We start from the raw sequence: 18,647 nt of genomic DNA on the forward strand, positions 1-18,647 counted from the left end.
AGCAGGGGTTGCTATATCAAATAAAGCAGATGATTTCACAGCAAAGGAAAATTACCAGAGATGGAGAGGTTCACAAAGATCAAAGGGTCAATCCACCCAGAAGACATAGCCGTCCTAACCGAGTAGGAAACCAGACAACGGGACAGCAAAATGTACGCAGCTGAGGCAGACAGAACTACAAAAGTGAAAGGCCACTCCACAAGATAGTTGGGGACTTCGACAACCCTTGCCTCAACCCCGAGAGAACCAGACAGTCAATCAGCACAGACACAAAGAACTGCACAACTAACAGCATGTAATCGACATTTACAGAACCATCCACTCGACAGCAGAAGAACATACATTCTTTTTAAGACCACGGAACATCCACCACGATAGGCGACACCCTGGGCCACTGAAATAACCTCGAGAAAGTGAGAGAACTGAAGTCCTACAGAGCATGTTCTCGGACCGCAACCGACTCAAACTAGAAATCAGTAACAGAAAAGTTAACAGAGAAATCTCCAAACGCTTGGAGACATACAACATATCGCTAAGCCATCCACGCTTCAGAGAGGAAGTCTCAAGGAAATCAAATAGAATGGAAAGGAAAAAACAACCCATCAAAGTTCATGGGACGCGGACTCAAGAGCTGAGAGGAAAATCCACAGCACTAAGTGCATGGAATGTTAAAAAGGAAGTTTTCAATCAATAATCTAAGCTATCATCTCAAGAACCTAGAAAAAAAACAAAATAAAAAAGCAAGCAGAACAAAGGAAATCATGGTAGGAGTAGAAATCAATGACATTGAAAATAGAAAAGCAATAAAGGAAAAAAAAAAATCAATGAAACAAAGAGCTGGTTCTTTGAAAAGATCGGTGAAATTGATAAACCTCTAGTAAGACTGCCTAAGAAAGAGCAGACTAATTGCCAGGAATGAGACAGGGGCTATCACTACAGACCCTGCAGACGGAAAGAACAAGGTAGTTAATACGGACATTACACACATGAACTTGACAACCTAAATTAAATGAACCGATTCCTAGGGAGGAAAAACTACCACAGTTCACTTGATATGAAACAGGATCCAAACAGCCTTACAACTATTAGGGTAACTGAATTTGTAATTTTAAAATTGTCAAAAAGAAATCTCAAAGCCGAGATGGTTTCCCTGGTGAATCCCACCAACTGTTGAAAAGAGAATTAACATATTTGTACACAATCTTCCCCAGAAGACAGAAGAGGAAGGAACGCTTTCCAATTCATTTCAAGAAGCTTAGTATTACCCTGGTGTGAAAACCAGACAAAGATGGTGCCAGAAGAAGAAAGCTAGACCAGTGTCAGTCATGATACAGATGCAAGAATCCTTAACAAAGTATCAACGAACAGAAGTCAACGAAGGATCAAGAATTACACACCACGGCCAGGTGGGATTTACTCCAGGGAGGCGAGGCTGGTTCAGCACCTGAGAGCTGGTCAGTGTGGCCCGCCGCGTCAGGCTGATGAAAACCACACGAACACACGCCACTCAATGCCGAAGATGCACCGACACCATTTGACATCCATCTGTGACCAAAAAAAACTCTCAGAACTTGTTCGTTATGCTTCAGAAGATTGGAGACTGACGAGAATTAGGCTTGGGGTGGATTAATGATTGTGCATTGAGCATTGACTCCCCTATACAGAATTTTATTGTTAACAACCATTTGATCAATAAATATGAGCAATGCCCTCTCAAAAAAAAAAAAATCTTACAGCTAAAGTTCTCTCCCTACAATGGGGAACATGGCATGGACGTCTGTCCCCACCACTGACTCGACACAAAGCAGTTAAGCAAGAAAACACACACATTAGGAAGGACAAAATACAGCACCCCACTGCAGATGGCAGGATCGTCTGCAAAGACAATCCAGGTAATCTAAAAAAAAAAACTTCTAGAACTAGTAAGTGAGCTGATCAAGGCCACGGGATAGAAGATAAATATTTTTCCATGCCAGCCGTCACCGAAACAAGGAATGAGTGAGCACCTTCTAGTGTTCTGCGCTGATTAGGCCACGTCCATGCCTACTTAAGGCTGCTTAAAAAAACTGGATTGCCCCTCCAGTTAATAGACAGCCAGGCTAAAATCATTCACTGCTCTACTTAATCAAGTGTCCACATCTCTTCTGATAATGCTGCTGACTTAGCCTTCTCCAAACCAGACCCTAAAATAAATGAAGTTGTACTTTGCATTTGACCATACTCTGTAGTTTCCCAAACGTTTGTTTCCAGCGTGCGAGTTGGGGATGGTGGGTTTATTCGATGTGTCGGTATTCTGCACTCCACAGTAGGGGCTGCCCGGGAAGAGGTGCCAAATCCCCGGTCAGCTTTCCTTGGGCTGGCAAGCGCCCCCGGCAGGAACGTAATTCTTACACAGCCCCTCCCAGGAGCTCGGAACTGGTCCCCCCCACCCCCACTGTCCATTTGTGTTCTTACTGGGCAGGGGACCGTAACCAAACCCTCATGCAATGCCCAGGAGAGGCCTCCCTCCAGGCTGGCACGGATGGGCTGTAAAACGAACTAATCCCGTCTGGCCATCAACAGGTGGCTTCTGCTCCCTGAAAGCTGTAGGCCAGAAAGAGGGCCGTCCACAATGGCCATGCTTGCCCCTTAACAACTGTCACACCCACCGAGGAAGGGACAAGGTCTCCAGATGCCTTCATGGCCGCGCGCGCAGTCATGGGCTCATGAATATCAGGGAAGAACACCCCCCCTATTCTAGGTCCGTCTGGCACAGAAGCCTTGGTTCCAGACTTAAGGGAACACTGTGTACACAGCGTGCCTGCTCCCGGGGCCTCGGGACTCAGTCTCTTTCCCTTTCATGGCAGAGGTACCTGAAGAAGCCAGCCCCTTTCACATGCCGACGGGGCCGGGGCCGGACCAGCGGACGGCGGCTGAGGGGGAAGCTCCGCACAGTGCGGGCCCCTGAGGACCCGGGATGGGCCAGAGCAGCAGCTTTCCGGGCTGCACAGGCTCAGCCACCAGGCTCCTCCAGGTACGCTGCGCAACGGGCCACACGAGAGATGGCCACCTTTTAAAAGCTGCTTGGAGAACACTTAGGGCCACAAAAGGTTACTGTCAAGGACAGTTGTCAAAAGCTTGGATATACAGGTGACTGTGTGCCCCTCCCGAGTGATGGGGGGCTGTCCAGCTGGCCCACCAGGGTTGTTTGATTCAGAGGATTGTTTCATACCCATTTGATGTGCTATTTGATATTGACTACATCCCAGACTGTGACCAGTTAGCTTTTAGACTTGTGCCCCAAAGAGATGCACACAATGATTTCTGCCCATTAGCAAAGAGAACCCCAAAGGGCCAAGTTTTCCTGCCCTGAAGGACATTGAGCAATCATGTAACTAACTGGATAAGCCAAGCCCAGCATTCTTTCTTAGATGACTACAAATACTGAGTTCTTCAAAAGCTCTTAGCCAGCATTCCCGTCCACACCACAGAGTATTACTCAGCCCTCAAAAGGAGGCTGACGCACGCCGCAGCACGCAGGGACCTCAGAGACGCCACGCTCCGCGAGAGGAGCCTGACGCGGAGGGACAGATGCTGTGGGAGTCCACTCCCAGAAGGCCCCTGGAGGGTCAGAACCACAGAGACAGCGGGGGTGGGGACCCAGGGCTGGGGAGGGGCAGGGAGGTGAGTGTTTGGGAATATGGAAGGTTCTGGAGACAATAGTGGGGACGGCCACACAGCACATGGATGTGCCTGATGCCCCAGACGTGCACTTCAAAATGGCTAAGATGGTGTATTTTATTATGTGTATTCTATCAAAATTTAAAAAATGCTTAAGTCTTACTTTATCAGACCTCCATGCAAAAGGGAGTCAAGCTTCAAGAACAGAAGAGAAATGTGACCTTTGGCAAAAAAGGTCCCACCCTGACACAAACAGCGCCAGCCACAGGGAAACTGATAAACTGTGTTTCATTAAAATCGAGAACTCCAAAGGCCACCTTTCAGAGTGAAAATACGAGGAGCGCATATTTGCAAAGCAAAGGGTGTGCGGTCAGAACCTGTAAATGAAGAAAAGTAAACTGAGGAAGGAGGGAGGGAGGCAGAAGCCTCAACAGGCACTCCCCAAAGGGGCCAGGCGGGCGAGGCAGTCGTAGGGGAGATGCAGGGGGCCTCCCAGCACAGGCCACGCAGGCGACCTGCAGGGGGTCACCTGCACTGCAGCCCCAGAAGCTTCCTGGCAGGGGGTGCTCCTAAGAGCCCCAAAGTGCAAATGACCCAGAAACTGACAGCATCAGATTAGATTCTGAAAATGTGGGGACATCCCCCGAGGACCACCACCCACCCGGAAGTGCTCACCGGGCACCCCTGAACGTCAGAGTGCCGAGCAAAGCAGCGGACCCCAGCCCACATACACGATTCCAGAACCACACACCCATCCAGGCGCCAGAAGCCAGGCTGCAGTGGTGCAGGTAAGAGGGGTCTAGGGTTGCCCCCGGTCACACACACAGGTACAGTGGCTGCATAAAAGTAGATCAAACCCTCATTTGGGATCTGGGAGCTGGTCTGTGGGTTGCACGGCTAGGCGTGCTTAAAACAGCCACCCACGTGGTAATAAAAGGTGAGCAAAAGCAGTTTGATGAATTTGAGTATTAGTTTGTACCTCATTACAAAGGTGTGCTCAAAACAAATATCATTATAGTGTTTATAATACAATTTTCAGTAGTGCGTCTAGACAATCCATGCTGAAGTTTTAAAAAAAACTATTTGAAGGGTACAATCCCCCCAAGGGCCCCAGGCACCTCGATCCTGCACAGCAGCAGCAAGGGGTTCCCTGGATGCCCACTGCCTTTAGCCTAGAATTCCCAAACCTCGGTCCCTTGGCCTCAGAATCCTGCTTCCACTAGGAGAGCGGACATGTGGGAGGGCCCCTGAACCACCTAGGGAATCGTTCTCATGGCCTCACCTCCAGATCCCTCGAGGCTTTTCTTTCTTTAAGCTCAGGAGATACCGCTGCCCCCATTTTACAGATTGGGACACTGGCTCTGAGTGGGGAACTGGGACCTGGCTCTTAGGAGTGGACATGGACACAAGGCCCCTTCACCCACAGACAGGACCCCAGGGCTCCATGCTCCTGGACGGGAAGCTGATGAAGGCAGTTGGGCCAGAGGACATGCCTGGGGTGCCCAGGCCGGCAGCCACACGGGGCTGAGCAAGGCCTAGAGTGGGTGCGTGGGAAGGGCTGCCATCATGGGTGGGGTGGGTGCGTGGGCCCTGGCCTGGGCCCTGCAGCCTGGAGGCTGGAACACAGCCCACTACTCGGTCTCCACCACCTCCCAGGATGAGGGTGCCAGGGGCCCCGAGAGCAGCAGGGGAGGCTGGGCCAGCACTCAGGAGCCTGGAGAGCCAGGTGCCACGGGCCCCATCCATGGTCACTGTCACCACATGCTGCGGCCGCCATGGCATCTCCAAGCCCCTAATGGTGCCCGTGGGAGCGCTGAAGGTAAATATGCTAATTTGGCTTCAGTCATGGCTTTTTCAAGTGCACATTCTATCAGTCTAGGGCACAGAACCTGAGAACTAGTCATGTGTGTCTGAGCAGCCGTCCTGGGCATCAGAGATCTTGAGCATTAGCGGTCTGGGGTGCCAAGGGGGCAACCAGGGAGGCCTGCCCCCCCAGCTCCCCAGTCCCGAGCGGCTGCACCAACCTGCACATCAGGGCACCAAGCCCTGCGGGGTTGGCCAGCGGTGCGCCATTTGGCTTCCGGGCAGCACGAGGCTGGGCTGGTGGGGAGGAGCCTGTGGACCCCGAGACACCCTGGGGAGGGCTCGCTCCCAGTCTTCAGCCCCACAGCCTGCGGGACAGGCCTGCCCTCTCAGTCAGCACACAAGGCACAAGGGAGTGGGAGGCTGCTGGGCTGCCTGGGCTGTGGACACCCCCTCCAGCTACCACCCTGTGGGTTCCTGACAGGGGGCCCCCAGAGCCAGGCTGCCCACAGCAGTAGGGTCTGAAAATGCCATAAGCCCTCGGTGGACATGCCCCCAAGCGTGCCCAGGTGCGCCCCAGCCCAGGCAGCACAGGATTTACCCAACAGAGGATGCTTTGCAGGGCTCCCTTCATTACTCAGTAGGGGGGGTCTCCTCTCCAGACATGGGAGTGGGGTGGCCTGTGGGTGGCACAAACACCACCCATCCCACCAGGACCCCATGGCCTTCCGGCTGGCACACTTCCAGGTGAAAGGCAAAGTCAGCGAGGGGTAAACAGACCATGCCTCCAGCACAAGTCTTTGGTGGCCTTTCTAAATTCCAGAGTAAGTACCCATCACTGGTGGTCAGTCACCACAAGGACAGCCCTGGGGCGTCCCACTGACCTGGCTTTCAAAGCAGATGTGACCCCAGCCCCAGGAAGGCCTGCTCCCACGCCAGCCTGGGCGAGGCCAGCATGCCGGCTCCTGCCAGCTCCTCCAGGAGGCACGGCACCAACCCCATGGGTGCCCTCCAGGTGATCGGAGGGAAAGGAAGAGGGCTGATCCTAAACACCATGGTGGGGGTCAAGGACCGCAAACAGCATCGGGAAAAGAAGCATGTTCACGCTTGCTCGTATATTCTGGGACCGACGAGAGACACAGGAATTCTTGGCACGCAGACCAAACCAGACTCAGAACTGACACGGCCACTTTGGGACCTGCCAGGCCCCAGGGGCCACTGGAAACTCAGAAGGAAAGAACCATCAGGGTAGACACGGGCCGGCCGGCTCGCCTGGGCTCTGGGCAGAGGCAGGATGGGGTCGGCGAGTGACCTTGGCCCACCTGGAAACCTGTGACCTGCCCCTATCACCCCCTTAGGCAACCCCAGCCGGCAAGCCTGGGGATGGGCAGGTCCAGGGAGCCAGCGACCGCCCTCTTCCCAGCAGTGGCACCAGCTGCCCACCGTGGGCCATCAGGTGGGGCATCTGCTTCCACTGTGAGCGCCGACAAATTTCCTCGTGAGGTTTCTTGGCCATAGCGACTGTGATGTCCTCTCAGCGGCTGGGGCTCTGAGTGACCCCACCCAAGGCTCCTTTCCGTTGCGACTATTACGGGAATGCAGTTAAGACACACCGAGGAGGAACCGAAACCTTCAGGAGCAGCCAGGGCCGGGGGAGGGACATCCACCTCATGGCCAGGCCCGCACCTGCTGCCCGCCAGCCCACCTAGGACCAGAGCCCGGCCCCTTTCTGCTGGTCCCTCAGGCAGCCACCCCGACCCAGGGTGGCAGGTCAGGAGCACCCCGCCTTGGCCCCACCCACCAGGACGTGCCTGGCCCAGTAAGGCTGGGTGAGGGCAGGGCTCACCGCCGCTGTCCACGGGCTCCTGCTGCCTTTCCCCTGCCCACCCAGGGAGCCCCACATGTGACTATCAGTGGGTGCGCTGCCACTCCACCCTCACCCACTGGGCACCGGCACTGCCCTCAGGGTGCCTGCAGACACACCAGAAAGAAGCCAGGGCAAAGTACCCCCTTGGCTGGAGGCAGCACCTCCTGCCCACACCCCACCCCACCCCTGGGGCCCCTGCAGGGAAGGTCCAACCTCGACGGGCCAGCAGGAGGAGCTGCCCGGCCCCACTCAGCAGCCAGGCCACCAGAGCCCTGGCCCCGTACTATGCCCCCCGACGTGTGGTGGGGAGGCGGGCTCACAGCCAGGACCTGGTGTTTGCTTCCTTCCTTCTCCCCAGAGAACAGCAGGCTCCCACAGCAGCTCACAGCATTTGCTAAGTGAACCCCCACGTACGGCCTGCCTTACAACTAGCGTTTCATGCTGACTGCCTCAATCCTGTCAAATTTCCGAGTGAGAGCAATGACCCTGTGCGTCACAGCCGCCGTGATGCCCGCTCCGGTAGCCATGTGTGCTGACACAGAGGGCCGGCTGGTCTCGGTTCCCCACAGAGAACTCCGAGTGTGCACACAGCCTCTCCAATTCGGGATGGAGACCTCACGACCCCTTTCCCAGTTCACAGGGAGCATACCACCAGACTGGACACAGGGGTGTGGCCCCCGACCCCCAGCAGAGAGATGCCTGGAGACCGAGCAGCCTGGGCAGAAGGTCACAGGGTCAGGGGCCCAAGCTGAGACCGAGGGACACGGGGACATCTCGCTGCTTGGACAGGCAGGGCTGCTACTCCTTCCAGGGCTGGGGGTGTCGGGGCAGCAAGGCCATCATGGAGGAAAGCTGGACATGCCTTCACTATTGGGCTGGATGGGGTCCCCCCAAACTCACATCCACCTGAAACCTCAGAACATGACCTTAAGTGAAACCCGGCATGATCAGTCAAGATCTTACTCGATGTAGGGTGAACTCCCCATCCAGACCGGTGCCCTCCTAAGACAGAAAACTGGACACAGAAAAGCCAGGTGACAGTGAGGCAGGGGCGGGAGCGCCAGCAGGGACCCTCCCCAGGTCTCCGGAGGGAGTGCGGCCCCAGGCACCTGACCTGCAGCCTCAGGCCTCAGGACCCGGAGGGCAGGAAGGCCCTGGACGCTCACAGCACCCCCTCCACCCCGGACCTGGACCCGCTCTGGGCAGTTCCGCTCACGGTCAGGCTGTGCCCACCGAGCGGCAGGGTGGCCCAGCGCAGCTCCAGGTCAGGGCGCATGGAGTAGGCGCTGCACACGGGTGAGGCTGCTCCCCTGACCCTCTTCTCGGTGCACCCATCCCTGCAGGAGGCCTCCACCCTCGGGCTCACCTCCTCACCCTCTGCACAGAGCCCCACGGGCCGGGAGGAAGAGCAGGCCAGGACAGTAAGAGTCAGCCCAGCATCCAGCTCACAGTGTCTGGACTCAGGGGTGGAGAACATGGCTGCGTGCCTGCCAGGACAAGACCCACCTTCCCAGGGCAGCTGGCTCTGACATGACCCCGACATCACCTGCTCAAGTCCCTGTCACTCACCACTCAACAGCCTCCCCTCCTGGGCCGAAGACACAGATCCTCCCCCAGACATAGGCCCAGTGTGGCCCACTGTCTGTACTCTGCACGGGCAGCAAGCACAGGGCCAGCCAGCGGGGCTGCTGCGGAAACCCCGCCATCAGACAGAAATTCCGAGTGACCAGATGCAGACTCTGCAACGTGCCATCTCCAGTCGGCAGGACAGTCACTCGGCTGCAATGCCCCTGCCCAAGACGCACTGCCATGGGCCTCCAGTCAGCCTCAGACAGACCTGGACTAGAGGGGCACTCTGCCAGGCTGGCCTGGACTCCAGAGTCAGGTCACAGGAGCCCCACGGGGCAAGGAGTGGGCGGGGAAGCTGGCACGCTCTGCCAGCAGGAGGCCCCAGGCCTGCACATCTTGCCAGCCAGCCCCTGGCTCTCATAATGGCTCTTAAGCCCCGAAGCCACCTGCTCCTCATGGTCCCAGGCCTGAAATGGGGGGCTCTCCGAGGTCAGGACTTGCTTGGACCGCAAGGGCAGCAGACCCTCACTGCCAATCCCGGCACTGTGGCCACCTCCAGTCTGTTCTGCAGAGACCCACCTCCTCCCAGGGCACTGTGCGTCGACCCCTTGTGATTCTCCCTGCACACTGTGACCTGACTTTTCTTCAGGGGGACGGAAGGGGACCCGTGGGGAAGGGATCGGAGGCATGCGGTGTCCAGCACACAGCCAGGCCTGGCCCTGAGGACTCCTCTGTGACCATGTGCCTCCTTTCCAGGCCCCGCCACACGATGTGGACGGGCTGCCTAAACTGGGTTACAATGGTTAACACAAATCCCGCCTCCCGTCCCCAAACTTACATAACCACAGACGCTGCTGCAGACAATCCTCCGTCAGCGGCCCCATTTCCCACCCTAGCCCCGACTTTGCTCCTGAAAAACAAACCTTTTGGACTCCCAACCTGCACTGGCCCTTCCCGCCCCACTGTCTGGGGGCTCATCCCAGCAGTGGCTCCTGCCTGTGGCTGGCTGCCCACCCTCCTGGGCACACACAGGCCTGAGCCGGATGGCCTGTGTCAGCAAGGCCCAACCCCACCTCCAGGCACTAAAGGGTTTCTCCACCCCCTACACTGGGGTGGAGACGGTGTCCCAAAATTCACATCCACCCAGAACCTCAGAATGTGACCTTATTTGGAAGCAGGGTCTTTCAGATGTGCCTAGTTAAGGCCCTGGAGGTGAGGTCATCCTGGTCAGGGTGGGCCCCGCGCCCAGTGGCCCCCAAAGAGGGCAGTCCGGACGGACACACAGGCCAGCTGGCCATGTGACGACCGAGGCAAAGACGGGGGAGCAGCGAGTCTACAAGTCAAGGAACGCCAGGAATCTTGGGCAACCCCGAAGCCGGACGAAGCAAGGATCCCCCTACAGCCCCGGAGGAGCGGCCCTCACACCCTGACTGGGGCTTCAGGCCTCCAGATGTGAGGACTGACTCTGTGAGCCCCGGGTTTGTGGTCGCCTGTCAGCGGGCACCCAGACACTGGCACCTCCCCCATGTTCCAGGGTACCCACGAGGTGCAGGCCCCCTCCAGTCATCTCCCTGGGCTACCCCCAGAGCACCACTCACAGAATGGGGTGTCAGGCCACAGCAGGAAAGGGGCCAGTGCTGGGGCTGCAGAGGGGACCTCCCGGCCCCCAGCCAGGGCGTCCGGGCACAAGGCACACACGCAGCCCTCCCGAGCAGTCCCAGCGACCCAAAGGCAGGGTGAGCCCCACCTGTTTCTCCTTTAAAGCTCACAGTCGGCTTCCCCGACTTCGCACACAGGGAAACTGAGGCCCAGGATGGCCACGGAGTTTGCCCAGCACAGTGAGGAACAGCATTCAAACCCCAAGATGTCGCTGGCTCTGAAGCCCGGCTCTGGGGCAGCGGCCACTCTGCTGAGGAGGTGCCCAGCTTCCTGGCCCCGCCTGCCCATCCCAACAGCCTTCACAGGGAGTGGGTGGGGCAGTGTGGGGGATCACGGCGGCACTAGGGGTTCAGGCATGTCGGACACCACTAGGCTGCCAGGGCTGCCAGGTGGACACTACTTCTCAGAACCCACATACAGGTCCTTCTGCTATGTGGGGTCAGAAATATTTTTACCCCAAACTTGCTCTGTCCAATTTCTTTGACTCAGTGGGGCAGAGGGCATTTGGAAGGAATCTGAAAGCCGGCAGCCCCCCAAGACCAGCTGGGGAGCCGCTTGGGGAGGAGGGATGCACTGCCCTTGGGGTGGGAGCCTCCCTCAGAGCCCAGTCCCCTCCGGAGGCTCGGGTGTGAGGGGGCAGTCCACGCTCTCCCCCTTGGGGCTGCCCCAGCCCCTGAAGCTGCAAACCAGGCTGTTAGGCCCGCCAACAGGCTCCTGCTGAGCCCAGGGCGGGGCGCTCTCCATGACTGTGACCTCAGGCCCTTCCTCAGGGAAGGACAAGTGCTTAGAGCGCTGGGTCTCCAGGTCATTACCGACAGAGCCCCTCACCAGTAGCCACAGCCACCAGGATCACAGCTGCCCCTGTGAGGGGCCACCCCTGCCTGCCAGGTCCTGGCATGGTGTGGGCACTCACTAAGCAAGCACCACGGAACCCGGTGGCAGGCTTAGGGACGAGAGCTGCCCCAAAGCTGGGTCCATCCTAACACCCCGCTCCCCCATCCCTCCTGTGACCGCCCCCCCCAGACCGGCCAAAGACTAGGGGCAAAGCCTGGCACACAGGGAGGGGACAGACTGGGCCCACTGTCTTGCGGAGCTAGGACTAGTGGCTGGCAGGCCCGGGACAGAGCGACGTCCCCCCGCAGGGACCTGCCCTGCACCCCACATGCATCCTGGGAGAAGGTTCCCCGGAGAAGCCAGCAGGCAATTTGCATAATATTCTTTGCAAGTTAATATCAGCCTCTGATAATGATCTCGGCATAGCACGGAGGCTGAGGCGTCTGTTACAACACTAAGTAATCATATTTTAAATTATGTTTCCCTTTATAGAGAGGTGTTGCAAAAACACACAGACAGGAAATCTGTCTGTTGCAGCCCGGCTGCCAGCCACCAACCAGCTTCCCAGTGTGATAGCTGTGACTGCAGCCCCAGGGGGCCAAGAAAGCCCTCTCGGCTGGCAGGACCGACACCATGGGCCATCCTGGGCCCAGCCTCACCCAGGCCAGGGGATCCTTCCCAGCAGGGGCACCACCCATGCCTGAACCACCCACCACCTGGCCACTGTGAAGGGTGAGTGCGTACAGGTCATGGGGATCCTACTGGCCACTCTTGCCGGGGTCCTGACGGCCCTGGGAATAGGCAGGAGGGTCTCCCCCTTCCCACACGCAGCCCCTCGCTGGAGAGCCCAGCGCCCACGGGGCCAGACTTCCATGCAGCGCACGGGCGACACAGAACCTGAGAACTCAAAACTCTCTGGGCCTCGGCACCACCAGCCCTTCCACGCTGCACCACGGGCCTGGCCAGGGCACTCCTGCCACCCTCACCCATTGTCCTCTCCCCAGGAAGGTGAGCTCACCGTCGGCTTTGATACACCCACACCCTGATGCAGCCCGAGGCACACAGGTGATCCTCGGTCTGGCACAGGTGTCACTCACCAAGGGGCCAGATGGCGGCGGAGCACACATGCACAACCACACTTGGTGTTCCCCTGGGCTACCAGGCTGGGCGTCCACAGCAGTGGGGGGCCCCGCACTCAGCAGGGGTGCCCAACATAGGGTAAGAGTTCATCCCGCCCCCCTTTATTCTCCCCATTTAGGAGCTAGGGCCACCACTCAACCTCTATTCTCTTAAAAGCTTTTTTTTTCTTTTTTATTAAAAAAATCCAATTATAGCACAAATCTCTCAGCAGGGGTCAGTGTGGAATAAGAATAGCCCAAGTTAATGGACGTGACACAGCCAGGATTAATGCCCAAAGGGTTTCAAAAGTTGTATGATGCAGATTTCATTAACATTTTAATTGTAATGTATCTTTTTAATCTTCTCTCTCCCTAATGGCTTTATATCCAAAAAAAGGAAGAAAAAACTGCTGACAACAACAAAAAGTATCAATATACAAAATTTAACAAAGGCGCCTCGTTCAGCAGTGCAATGGAAACTAAATCAAACTATGTGAACATTGTGATTTCTTAACAGCACCAAAGTCAGGAATGCGGCAAAGGCGGTCACTTCTCCCTTGGCACAGAAACAGGCGCCCAGCGAGGGAGGCGGGGCTGGACAGATGCTAAGGGCCAGGGTGGGGGACTATGACCACGAGGGATGCTGCAGGGGGACCCCGCACATGAGAAAGCCCACGACAACCTCCTCCTGCTCCCACCAAGAGGCACAGGGTAGCGGACTTCCGCCGAAGCCCATCCCAGCAGCGCCCAGGCCCATCCCCTTCCCCACTGGCTGGCCTCCAGGCAACGTCCAGAGACGGAGGGAGGGAGGCACTCTTCCAGAAAATACCAGCCACCAGCAGGGAGGGCCACCGGTACTGTGGGGATAGGGAAGGGTACATCCATGGTTGTTGCCATAATCGGGGGGCATTTTGTGGGGCAAGAACTGGGGTTATGGACAAGCAGACATCCGGCCAACACCCACAGCGAGGGCCCCCAGGCAGCTCTGGCCAACGCAGCAGCCACCTATTACTGCCTCCAGCTTTCAAAGATGGTGATGACAACCTAGGGCCCGGGTGATTTTTATTTTCAATCAACAAACAGTCCTAGAGCCAAACCTGTGTCTGTTGCTGTATCTCATGTTTTACCCCAAATCCAGCACCCCTCAGCACCCTCCCCAGACAGGATGTCCTCCGGGACCTGGGAGCTGGGCCTGCGACCCAGCCCCGCAGCCAGCCCTGCTCACTGCTCAAGCCCAGTGACTATATATGGGCACTTTCAGCCCCTGTGGTCCCCGCCCCCCGGCCCTGCCTGCTTCCCAGGCACCCAGGCAGGCGTTGGGCTGGGCCCAGGAGCTCCAGCCCTAAGGGGGCCAAGTGCCCTCCCGGATGCCAGGACCCAGGGCCAAGGGGAGGGGGAAGATCCCTTCAGAGACCCAGAGCCACCCTCCGCCCCCTGTGGGAGAAAAGTATGCCTCTGTCCTCCCTGAAGCCTGAAAAGCACCCTCCCCTTTAAAGGGGCATGTGCCCCCACTGGCTCAGCTCCTGCCAGGGAGGGGCACCCCAGAGGGCCTCCGCAGGGCAACCCAGCCTCCCAGCAGCCTCCCAGCACCAAATAAGGACACTCCTCAGTAGCATCCCAATACACAGGCCTGAGCAGGGCTCAGAGAGGGTAAGTTACCCATCCCAGGTCACACAGCCTTGGGCTGGATACAACCTGAGAGAGACCATGGGGCAAGCTCTTGCTCCCACTGCTCCAGCCTGGACTCAGGCCCAGCGAACGGAAGGGCAGGGGGTCCCGGAGTCACCGTCACATTCCCTCTCCATTCCTTCTGCTCAGAAGCAGTCAGGCCTGGGCACTGCCCTCGTCCTCAAACACTGTCCCCTCAAAGGCGGCCCACCAGGCAGCCCGCTCCAAAGTTCACGTCCCAAATGTCAAGGACCTCGACTTCCAGACACCTCTGTCTTCCCACCCCCACAGCCTGCTGAAATCCTCACCCACAGGGCACAACTTCCAAAACCGGAAATTTTAACGAGAAAGGCCAGAGGCCGAAGCAGAGAAGGCCCAGCTCCCAGCAAGCACGGAACACAGGGAAAGCCTAGGTGAGCCAGGAGGCATGCTCTGCAGATGACTGGAGAGCCCGCTCCTGAGAGCAGGAACTTGGTAAAAGAAAAACAGAAGTCGCTGGCGTCCCTGCCGATCCCCAAGCTGCTCAGCCTCAGGCCTCGTTAATCTGGACGCTTCCCAGCCAGCACCCCAGGTCCCTGGAGCCCAGGTCCACAAAGGAGGATGAAACCTCCCAGGCACCCCCATAGTGGCTCGGACATGCCAAAAGGGAAAGAAAAGAGGGGTGGGGGGCACAGGCCTCGTCCAGGGACCCCGTGTGGGTGCACACCTCCCTGAACCAGGCACTAGAGCCAGTGAAGGCAGCACTGGCTCTAACCCTAAGGTGCAACCCCACCTGAAGCACCCCAGGGCTGGACTGCTCACCTCGGGAGAACCAGAGGGTGCCTGGAAAGGCACCAGACAGGAATCAGGGGCTCCAGAGGGTGCTGGGGGGGTCCAGAACACAGACCCCAATGGACCAGCAGGCCCGGCTGGGGCAAGGGCCAAGTGAGCCAGCCCTAAACAGCCCTGGTGCCCCTCACCAGCCCCCAGCCCCAAGCTCCCAAAGAGGGGCTGACTAGCAGTTCTGGGTCTAGCTGGGGGCTGGGGGCACCTGTTCCTGCCTTGGGAAACCACACCACAGGGCTCGGCTCCCTTCAAAAGACCAGGCCTGGAAGACCAGCCCCAGCACCCCCCAGGGACGGCCAGCCTTGGGAGTGAGCCAGGTCCAGGCCAGCCAACACTGCTCTGAATGGGAAGGCAGCTGGTCTTGCCCAGAGAACTCAGCCATGGTCAAACTTCCCAAGCAGTCCCATCACACTGAGAGTCTGCAGAAGGCCCTGGCCCCTGGGAGAAACATGCTGGAACGCTCCGGGGTGAGGGGAAGCGATCTGGGCTGCTGCAGTTCATGCTCAGACGGCTCGGCAGACTCTCACCACACTGCCTACCACGCGGGCGGCTCACCCCACTCCGTACAGTGCAAAGGGACAACAGAGCCCAGGGAGCACCAGGCGGAGCAGAGCCCAGGTGAGGGGGCACAGACCGAGCCTGAGGGGCCGATAGGGAGTGGCTGTGGCGGGGACAGGACTGCTGGCATGGGGTGGTTGGCTCTATTAATGGCAGACGCCAGGGACTGCAACAGGGCGCCCAGGGCCACGCGGGGTCCTGCCCTGTGCAGCCCCTGCATGATGGGAACGCAAAGCAAGGGGCACAGGTGGGGGCCCTGGGACCCCGGAAAGTGTCAGGGTCACAGTTCTCACCTGTCCCACGAGGGGGTCCCAGGCCTACCCAGCCCACCATCAAGGCCGCAGGACCCTAGAGGCCAAGATGTGAGAGGAACCCAGGATGCGAACACAGCCCAGGACTGGCCATCAGGGACTCTTACACGAATGAATGATGGAGTTTGTGTTGTAGTTGGACATTGGAAGAGAGCTTTGCAGGATTTTGTCAAAAGTCATCTATGAGCTTGCCTCCCAGAGCTGGGCTCTCCCCCTCCTGCCCAGCACACCCTCCAGCATGGCCGTAACCTGGACATCTGGGGCTGCTAGTGGTGGCCCAGAGGTCCCAGTCAGATACACAAGCATTTCCTCCTCAACCACCCTTCAGAGGAGAGTGACAAACGCCTGCAGAGTCTAGGACAGGCGAGATGGCTCAGCGTCAGCACTGTACCAGACACTCCGTCCAGCACTGTCCCCACCCTGGGTGTGACCACTGAAAACAGATCTCTGGCCACGAGAGGCGACAAGGGTTCTACTCCTGTGCCCCCTCCAGCAGGCTCACCAAAGGAACGGTCTCGCTGCTGTCGACTTTCGGTGCTCAGGCCCCAGCCGAAGTGCCACCCATTGGTGGAATGACCCATGGGGAGATGCCAACGGGCCTCCTGGGGGGGACGGACACCCAGAGAGCACGGGGAGAAGGGGGTGCTGGTTGGTCGGAAGGCTGAAGGCAGCACCTTGCTGCCTGATGCTCGCCTGCTCCCCCAACCTGGCTCCTTCCTGCCGACACTTTTCCCCACCTGCAAAATGGAGCCAATAATGGAAGCTACGTCTCCTGGAGTCCTGGTGAGGCTGAAAAAACACCCCACCCAGAGCTGGGAGAAACACCTGGGACTTCCTGCAGTCATCACCTGGGCCAACCGGGAGGGAGGGCAGAGCGAGGGGTCCGGAGGCCAAGCAGCCTGGGAAGTTGGGGAGTGGGTGGCAGGGCGCGGGCCCAGCGAGGTGCTGGCAGGGCGCTAGAACCACCAGCCTTCCTGGATGGGGCGCACTCTGAGGGCAGGAAGCGCTGCCCCCCAGCCCAGCCCCACATCGCACCAGCATGGCCTCAGCTAGAACACGCAGCCAGGGGACACATGCTGGGTGCCAGTGTGTCCCAAGAAATACCACAGGGCGAAGCCGCCCAACTGCCCACAAGGGCAAACACCTCAGACCCCAGCAGGAGGGGGAGGGGGCCACGGGATCGGCCAGGAGACTGAACAACGGCAAATCCACAGGTTTAATGAAAGGGCATCAGGAGAGAGTCGGCAATCACCAGTCCCAACTCTCTGTGACCGAACTTCTGAGAAGCCTGTAAGAGGGGACCTGGAGGTGACCTCTGACCCCACGCCCCCCAGCCTCCAGGCAGACCTGGGGGCCCCTGCCTTGGCCACGGGGGTAGGCAGCGGGCCCAGAGGTCACCTCTGAGTTTCCTGGGGAGGCGGCCTGAGCCCCAGACCTCAGCTCCGCAAGGACACAGCAGCGGGTGACAGGTGGGCGCCCTCTCCCCAGGCGGACGGCGGCCCCCAGGCCTTCCCCCGGTGGAGGGCGGCGCGAGCGGAACGCGGGGGTACTGACGCGCCGGAAAGGGGCCCCCGGGACCGGGAGGGAGAGGCGCAGGGCCCGACGGAGGGCGGAGGCGCGGCCGGCCCGGACCCCCGGCCGGGAGGGGTGTGTCCCTCGGGCCTCCCCACCGCAGCTGGGCCCCGTCCGCCCGGTGGGGGGGGTGGGGGCGTCCCGAGGGTCCCCGAGAAGCCCGGCGGGAGGGAGCCGCCCCGGGCCGGCCGTTGGGTGCGCGGGCCGGGGCGCGTCGGGGCGCCTCCCCAGGCCGGGCCCGCCGCCCGCCCCCCCCCCGGCCGGCGGCGCGAACTTGGCTGCGGGCCGCGGCGGCGCTGCGGCAGCGAGGTCGGCCCGCGCCGAGTTGGGCGGCCCGGCGCGCCCGGAGTTTGCGGGAAGTGCGCGGCGGCGACCCCGGCCCGCGGCGCCGAGCTGGCGTACCTGCGGGCGCCCGGCCCGGTCCGGCCTGCGGCGGCAGGAAGTGCAGCCGTCCCCGCGCTCCGGCTCACATGGACTTTCTCCGGCCTCGCCCAGCACCGGCCGCACCGCGGCGGGGCGGGGCGCGGGGAGGGGCGCGGGGAGGCGCCGCGGGCCGTTTAAAGGGACAGCGCGCCGGCCGCGCGCGCGCGCCCTCGCCGCCCCGGGGCGCGCCCCCGGCGCCGGGTGGGCGTCCGGCGCGCTGGGGTCCCGGGCGGGGCCGGGGACAGGGATTGGGGCGAAGGGTCCTGGGCGCGCTCAGGGTTGGCAGACGGGGTGTCCCGGGCGGAGGTCGGGGATGGAGTCCCGAGCGGGGGTTCTCGGGTGGGCCAAGGGTATCGGAGGGTCCCGGGCGGGGACGAAGGAGGAGGGTCGGGGGTTCCGCGAGGGACACCGGGGACAGGGGCTGGGGAGAAGGGTTCCCTGGCGGATTCGGGCGTTGGTGGGGCAAGGAGTCGCAAGCGGGAACGGGGGTCCCTGGCGGGGGTGGGGACGGCACCCTTCGCTTCTGTGCCCCACCTTCCCAAGCTCCTGCCTGGCACCGGGTGTTGGCCCGACCCACACCCTCCCCGACCCTCCGGCCCCCACGCGGACCTTGAAGCCCGGAGGCCCCGGCCCTGGAGCGTCCCCACCCCGCGGCTGCTTCGTTTGTCCGGGGCAGGCTCCGGTGCGCGGCGCGGTGCAAGCGCGGGTGCGGGAGCGCCCTTGCAGGAGTCAGGCACAGGGCGCCGGGCGCCAGCCTCCTACGTGGGCCGGGGAACTGAG

General features: G+C 59.8%; 1 protein-coding gene and 1 long non-coding RNA gene across 5 annotated transcripts in view; one reads left to right on the plus strand and one right to left on the minus strand.

Annotated features, from left to right (window-relative positions):
* The window catches only part of NACC2 (NACC family member 2), a 60,386-nt gene extending 42,403 nt beyond the window's left edge, over positions 1-17,983 (minus strand). For 2 of the 4 annotated variants that reach the window (XM_037007662.2, XM_037007658.2), the window contains exon 1: positions 17,847-17,983. The gene's annotated coding sequence lies outside the window, so the exon portion shown is untranslated. Of the gene's footprint in view, positions 1-1,397; positions 1,546-10,646; positions 10,754-17,846 lie in introns of those variants that run through there. The other 2 variants (XM_037007659.2, XM_037007661.2) reach the window with 2 other exon arrangements.
* Positions 14,702-17,838, plus strand: LOC108391891 (uncharacterized). Its single transcript, XR_001851878.3, has 3 exons — positions 14,702-15,621; positions 16,366-16,655; positions 17,087-17,838. It is a non-coding gene; the product is annotated as an uncharacterized lncRNA (long non-coding RNA).
* Positions 17,984-18,647: the final 664 nt, after the last annotated feature.

This window comes from Manis javanica, chromosome 2 (assembly GCF_040802235.1).
Source record: "Manis javanica isolate MJ-LG chromosome 2, MJ_LKY, whole genome shotgun sequence".
Lineage (NCBI taxonomy): Eukaryota > Metazoa > Chordata > Mammalia > Pholidota > Manidae > Manis > Manis javanica.